Genomic DNA, 7,164 nt, shown 5'->3' on the forward strand with positions numbered 1-7,164 from the left:
TAGTAAAATAAAATTAACCAGTCCTAGTTTTGTTTGATTTATTTGGAACGAGCAGAGTGAAACACATCAATAATATGTATTTCTACATTAAAGAAAATACACATATATATTTTATAATTATAATATGTTTTAAACAAATACATCAACAATCTAATTGTATAACAGTCAACATTTTATCCAATCATTGCATTCTTTTATTGGTGAAAAATGGAAAATTAATGCAAATCAAATTTTACCACAACAATCATCCGACACAATCAACAACAATAGAATTTACACAACGTGAGATGAATCACCCGCCGAGAACACGACGATTATTCAACTCTTTCATTATCACGCTTCACAACCATTTTTTATTGCATCATTCTAACGTGCCCGCATTATCGCTAACGTACACGACACAATGCGGACCATAGCGCACACGCTCCAGTGGCGCAATTGGTTAGCGCACGGTACTTATATGACAGTAATCGTTGCTTCGAGCGATGCCGTGGTTGTGAGTTCGAGCCTCACCTGGAGCAGCAGCAGTGTTGTTGTTTAACCGAAGCTTTTTTAGACACACTCAGTACATTACATAAGTACCCTTTTCTTGCGAAGAGATGTTTGGTTTGGTATTGATACTTACATTATCTTCATTATTTGAAAGTAGTAGTAGTAGTAGTAGAGTAATAATAACAGGTTAAGTTGATGTTATTGATATGTGTTTAGTGTAATGAAAATAGTGTATGACAGCTCGACGCTCTAATAATGTAAAGTAAGGGAAGAACTAACAAATAATGACCAAAAATTGTATTCACTTCACGCTGATATCAGTTGTTTCTTGTTACTGTTTTGTATGAGCAAAAAATAAATACTAAATGTTGTATTAAGTGTTGTGGTCCAGTTTTATTATCATCAAGCCTGCGCCAAGCCTTTTATTTTCATAGTTCATTGCATTTTTACTTTATTTTAATAATTTTAAAAACTAAACTATGTTTATCTTTGCTCTGCTAGACACACAGCATATCTAATTACGAATGCTGAAATCAATGAACATTGTATCAGGTACAGAATCATCCAAAGAGGGCAAAAAAAAAATATACAGAAACCACATCCGGCAAACCGGAAACGATGAATGTCACAAAAGCGTGACTTGTGTCGTTTGTTTACGCGTTTCTTATCTCGACGAAATGATTTCGCTTAAGCTATGCTTTTCACTTTCCCGATGAGGAAAGTCCTTCTCCGCATTCCGTGCTTCGAAACGGAAAAGAAGATGGTCCAATGCGGACCAGGCGGCTACGAAATGACAAAATAAAAAAAGTAATACGTAGGAAACCATAACGAAAGAAATGAAAGCGCCAGCGACATCGGAAAATCTTCCAATTATCTCACCGGTTGTCAGTCAACCTTTTTCAATCGTGCTTAGGGAGAAACGGAGAGAGGGAGCAGTAGAGACGGAGAGCAAAAGGAAAAAAAATGAAGGACGATGAAATCGCGCATTGACTGTTTGGGGGCAAATGAACTGATGTGATGAGTGAAGAGGAAAAGTAAAGATATTTCCTTTATTCGTAAGCGAATGTATAAAAAAACTGATCTGAGGTGTAATGCAAGACGCTGCGGGAGCACCTCAGTGGCGGAATGGGCAACAAGCATTAAAACATAAAAAGAAAAGGAATTATTTCTTTACGCTCGATCGGTTTTCTTTAATTCAATATTTGCGTGAGCAGTGATGCGACTTGTCGAATAAATTAGTGGGGGAAAAAATGGAAAGCAAATCGAAGAAAAACTGTTAAGCTGCGGTTTTGGAGGTACTTGGAATGTACGAAAAAAAAGATAGCAAACAAACATGACACAAAGCATCACGATCGTGAAGGATGATTAACCATAAGCAACAGCGACAGCGCGCAAAGAACGCGAAACGCCATTTTCATCATTTCCTGGTGAGTGATTTTTTTCGGGTATGACATTTTTAGAAATATTGATCGAATTTTAAGGAATGTCCTTTGTAGAGTGGGTTGTATTTAGAGCACAGTCTCTACACTGACGGCCTGTTTGATTGAATGTTTGCGCTTGCTTGTGAGCTATCCGTTAATACTTTTCACAGGAAGTTGTTGGTTATAGTTAACAGCAACGAACAAAACAACAAACAAAACAACGAACAATACCAATTTTATACCAATATAAAACGAACACTCCGAAAAATTGCCATACATTTGAGGCAGGAGCACTAATGCTATAAAAAAGGAATGTTTTTCTATTTGGTTCTTACTTACGCAGGCAGTGGTTAGCAATCTGGTTGAGCTAAAATATCAGTTATAATAACGTATCATTTTACATGACGATCTTCAACGCAACGATTTTAGAGCAGCACTGATCAAAATTTAATGTATTTGTGGCATAAGTTTCAACAATAAGTATATTTTCATATTACACTCCATATCCTCGATATTAGACTTTAGATCGATGTTTTTTCGTGACATATTTATTGTACATTCCACAGGCAACCATCGAAACTAAAACCTGATGATATTTTTGTGCCCAAATTTTAATACTAAGCTAAGCTATATCATAAAAACATCTCTCGCTCATGTTGCCAACCACTGTTTCGGCATCGTATGGCGTCAGTGCACCCTGCCGGAACTCCATTTACTAAGCAAACAATTAGCAAACTTCAAACCAACCCCAAACTGTACGCCAATTTTTTGTTGCACCTTTTTGTGTTTGTTTTTGTTTTTGGGTATCTGATACACTTTTGTGCCTCTTTTTTTTGTACATCCGCTCTCAAACCTAAACCGAACGATATGACATCCGGTCTGTATGCAAAAGTATGCACACCCTGCGTGTGTGGCGATGTGTGGTGCTGGTCACATGGAAAATCCATTTATCCTTATTAATTAGTTTAGAAAATCTAGCCACTTTGGTAAAACCGTTTCGGTCGGTATGGTTTGGATTCTGTACCTGAGTCTAGTTGAAGAAAATAGTCCAAAAGCAACACTGTTTACCTAATTTTTCGGCAACGAGAATCAACAGGGCTGAAAACTCCCATAACAAGTGGTTTGACTCTGCTCTGTTTGCAACAGTGTTTTCTCCATTTAAATCGAGGGTAACTGGCGACCGTTTGGTTGATGCGTTCGTGTTTCCAAGGGATGTGAGCAGCCGCTTGATCCTTTCATATGTGCAGGATGTGTGGATGTGTACAAACCCACTTGTTTGTATTCATCCCCTACGGTGTACTCGGCTCGGATTGATTCTCGCGTCCCGTGTTCGTTGCGATGTCGCCTGAGAGAAGTTGAAAGAAGGGGGAAAACTCGCATAAAAAAACCCGGAGGAGGGACTTTTCCGCGTGTTCGATATTTTATTGATTCCAATTAGAGGCCATAAGGCTAATGATGTTTTTATCCCCGGCAATGGAACGGGTCCCGTGGTGATAATAGCGCTGAGCCGTATTCTCTCTCTCTGCGATGCTTGCCGTGTATTGATTGGGGTAGGATTTCGGGGGTGTAGTTTGTTCCTTATGCTAATCGATTGGAATTGATGTTTGGGAAAAAAGGGAGTGATTTAGCGAGCTCGCGTATGCAGTGGATGAAGGTGAATTAGAGTATTTACGGATTATTTATGTGTGGCTGTGAATGTTTTTTTTAGCGCTGGCCGTACGTGTACTTATGAGCTTCATTATTGAATGATATGGTCGCTGTAGAAAAGTAGGAATCTTTGCAATCTTTGCAATAAAATAGGCATTTGGCGTATTTATATTTTTCGTACGACTAAAGAAAAGGGCCGATGACCAAATGATAACAATTGCTGTTTTGAAAACAAAACAAAAATACTGTATTGTATTAAACATATTCGAAACCATTTGCTCTGCAGATAATGCTGAAAAAGAGCATTGAAGCATAATAAACCGCATTGTGTAATTTATGGAGTGTATTGTTGAAACTTAATTTCTCATTTAGGGCGCACATAATTCAATTTCATAAAATAGGGTTGCAAATAGTATGCTTTTTATTTAATAGTAAGCGTAGTAAAACATGTATCCATGCTTCAGCTTTACTCAGCGCCTGAAGTTATGCAATATAAGGTTAATTTGATGTAATCCCTGTTTTCTGCGTTGATTCGTTAACGGGCTCAAATACTCACAAAACACTTCATTCTGTATGTGTTCTGTATAAATAGGTATTATGTTCTTACTGTTACATAAACACATTAGTAAAAATTTACAGCAACTCTTTTTTGTTTATGAATCTTTTATTTTACGTAACGTCGTTCTTAGCGGACATTTGTCGGCCTATGCATGCTTTCGAGACTTAATTCATTTAAACACAGCCGTATAAGTCAACCCTTGCTTGGGGAAAACGATCCATTCTAGGATTGAACCCATGACGGGGGTTTTATTGAGTCGTACGAGTTGGCTACTGTACCACAGGACCGCGAATCTTTTATCATCAGTTTTTTTACAGCCAAATAAATTGTTTCCTGACGTTCAAACGGTAATTCTTTCATCATTGATATTTTATCATCAGTTCTAAGAAAAAAAAAGCTTATCTGAATGTGTGTCGCATGGTTAGACGTGTTGGAGTAGCAGATGGAACTGGAAATTTTTTGAGAAATATTCTGTGTGATCTGCAAATAAAACCCATGCTACTTGTTGAGGCGCTATCTACAGAATTCTTTCTTTCACCTGAATGGTTTTTTAAGCAACATTAGTTTATTGTAGCAAAAATTCGGGTTCGTATTGGCTCGGGGATCGGGGAAAGACTGGCTAAAAATCGGAAGCTTTGCCACGTTCGGGAATTTTTGGTGCTATCGGGACTAGTGTTGGGAATTTCGTTAAAAAAAAGGAACGGAACGGAACTAGTTCATTTTTCAAAAAGAACGAAACGTGAACCTGGGGTGCAAAGGAACCGACCCAAGGCTTAGAAGCAAAACTGTCATCCGGGGATGGATATGAAATGGTGAGACAGGATATGAAAAGGCGTTTCTTAAATCATCATTCTGAAATCACCAAATCCAGATGGTTTCAACCTGATGTACAGGAAGCTGTACCAGCTGTGCTAATATAAAGCATGCATTTATTATCTAGCATTTTTTGAACTTTTTAGATGCGACGACCATTTTCGGTCAAAGCCTTCCTGTACCACTAATAGGCTTGGCTATCAGTAACTTAAATGCCCATAGCAGGATAATCATCCCAGCGTCTGGGGGCACGATCCATTCGAGGCTTTTACCCATGCCGATATTATTGAGTGGTACGAGTTGACGATAGTATCACGAGATTGACTAATTATTTGAATTTCACTTACTATTTAAAACAAATAGTTTTTTTTCTTCACATAAATCGTTTACAACATCACGGCTCTCAAATGGTTGTCGAATGGAACCGAATGCTTCGAATCGAATGGCTAAATATTGGAATCATGCCGAGTGCCAAGATCAAGCGGATATCGTGGCATAAAAAATAAATACATTTTATTTTTCGTTGTTCATAATCGCATATTATAATACATCTCTTCCAACCCGTTCTGCCATATGAGTACAGATTTAAATTTTATAATAATTATTTGTGTGGTTAGGATAAGCTAAGTTATAACAAAAAGTATAATAGATGTTACAAATTGCACCATAACACCAAATAACATTTTTGGTCTCGCTTATCACGATTTTTATAAACGATACGCGACGAAGTGCGATGAATATTCCTGTGAGCATGGGAGAGTGCACAGGCAACACATACTGTGTGCGAGAAAGAGTGAACAGTTATCTTGCATGCAGCAAGCAACAGCCGGACAAAGCCGGTTTTTTTAAAGAACGGAACGCACGAACGATAGCACCTTGCTGACAATATTGAACCGGCAAAGACCGGAACGGAGTGAACGGAAAGAACGAATTGAACGGAACGGAATGAACGGAATGAACGGAAAGAACGGAATAAACGGAAAGAACGAAATGAACGGAACGGAACGGAATGAACGGAATGAACGGAACGGAACGGAATGAACGGAAAGAACGGAATGAACGGAACGGAATGAACGGAACGGAACGATTTTGTATAAAGGATCGGAACGGAACGGCCTACATAAAGAACGGAACTTTTTTACTAGGTTCGGACCGGAACGGCCAACACTAATCGGGACTGCTCGGCCCGATCGTTGTCAGCACGACTTCACTTCGATAGTGTCCTCTATCTGGATTGAAGAAAAAAAAAAGCACTGTGCCATCGAATTGACCGTTAATATTTATTTTATTATTTAACCCTACTATTTTGCATTTGGCCGTTTACACTGACTGACAAACTGAAATATTTCGTGTTTACATGTTGTTTAAGAACATATTTTTCTATTCTGAGCAATTGATTTCGCTGTCAAATATTTTGTTATGAATCGCGTGATGACAAAGTATTAAGCTTGTTAGTTTTTTTTTTGATGATGTGCTGGAAGGATATTTGTATGATTGTATTGTTGTATTGAATAGATTTGGCGCATTTGGCCTTCAATTAATGTAGCATTATTTGCGAGTGGACAATGCAATGATGGACAATGCCTGGTCACTTAGTCAACTATTAATTATTAGATAACACTACATCTATAAAGGAAACCTTCAAAGGAAAGATATCTACGACACAACTAAAAACGGTTAAGTGATTGAAATTAAAACAATCCAATCTTCGAACCATACCGCTGCTCATCATTCTGATTAATTCTCGCTTCCCGTAATGCACTTTGGCCCTCAGCCCTCCTCCCCTTCTCCTCTTCACCTTCTTCCAAGAAAAGATCGCACCTTTACACGCACGAAATCGCGCGTACGATAAGCAACGCAAACGCGACGGTCCGTGCCTAACATCGGGCAAGCAGTGGCCGCTGTCATCGTCGTCGTCACACCGACCGGCACCGGCTTAAATTGAACTTGATTGAATTAGGGTACCTTCTCCGATTCGCTCCACGGGCTTATCCCCCGAAACCGCCGTGTGGTAAGCTGATCTTTGCGATCGGCTGTGCGCTAGACGTAGATCAGTCGACGGTTTCATGCGTGACCCGATGGCTGTCCGGTGCCAAAGGTGTATGGAAAGGTGTGCGTTTCGGTTCTATTGCTAGCCCGTATCTTCCCGGTAGTGTTCGCTCAAGGTGAAGGCTAAAACACTAGAAGTTTGTAAGTGTCATCCTCCAGATTAGAAACGAAACGTTGCGAAAT

At 39.0% G+C, this 7,164-nt stretch overlaps 1 non-coding gene across 1 annotated transcript; it reads left to right on the top strand.

Annotated features, from left to right (window-relative positions):
• Positions 1 to 423: 423 nt before the first annotated feature.
• Trnai-uau lies at positions 424 to 521 on the top strand. Its single transcript has 2 exons — positions 424 to 461; positions 486 to 521. It is a non-coding gene; the product is annotated as a tRNA-Ile (tRNA).
• Positions 522 to 7,164: the final 6,643 nt, after the last annotated feature.

The sequence above is a fragment of the Anopheles merus genome, chromosome 2L, assembly GCF_017562075.2.
Source record: "Anopheles merus strain MAF chromosome 2L, AmerM5.1, whole genome shotgun sequence".
NCBI classification, from domain to species: Eukaryota; Metazoa; Arthropoda; class Insecta; order Diptera; family Culicidae; genus Anopheles; species Anopheles merus.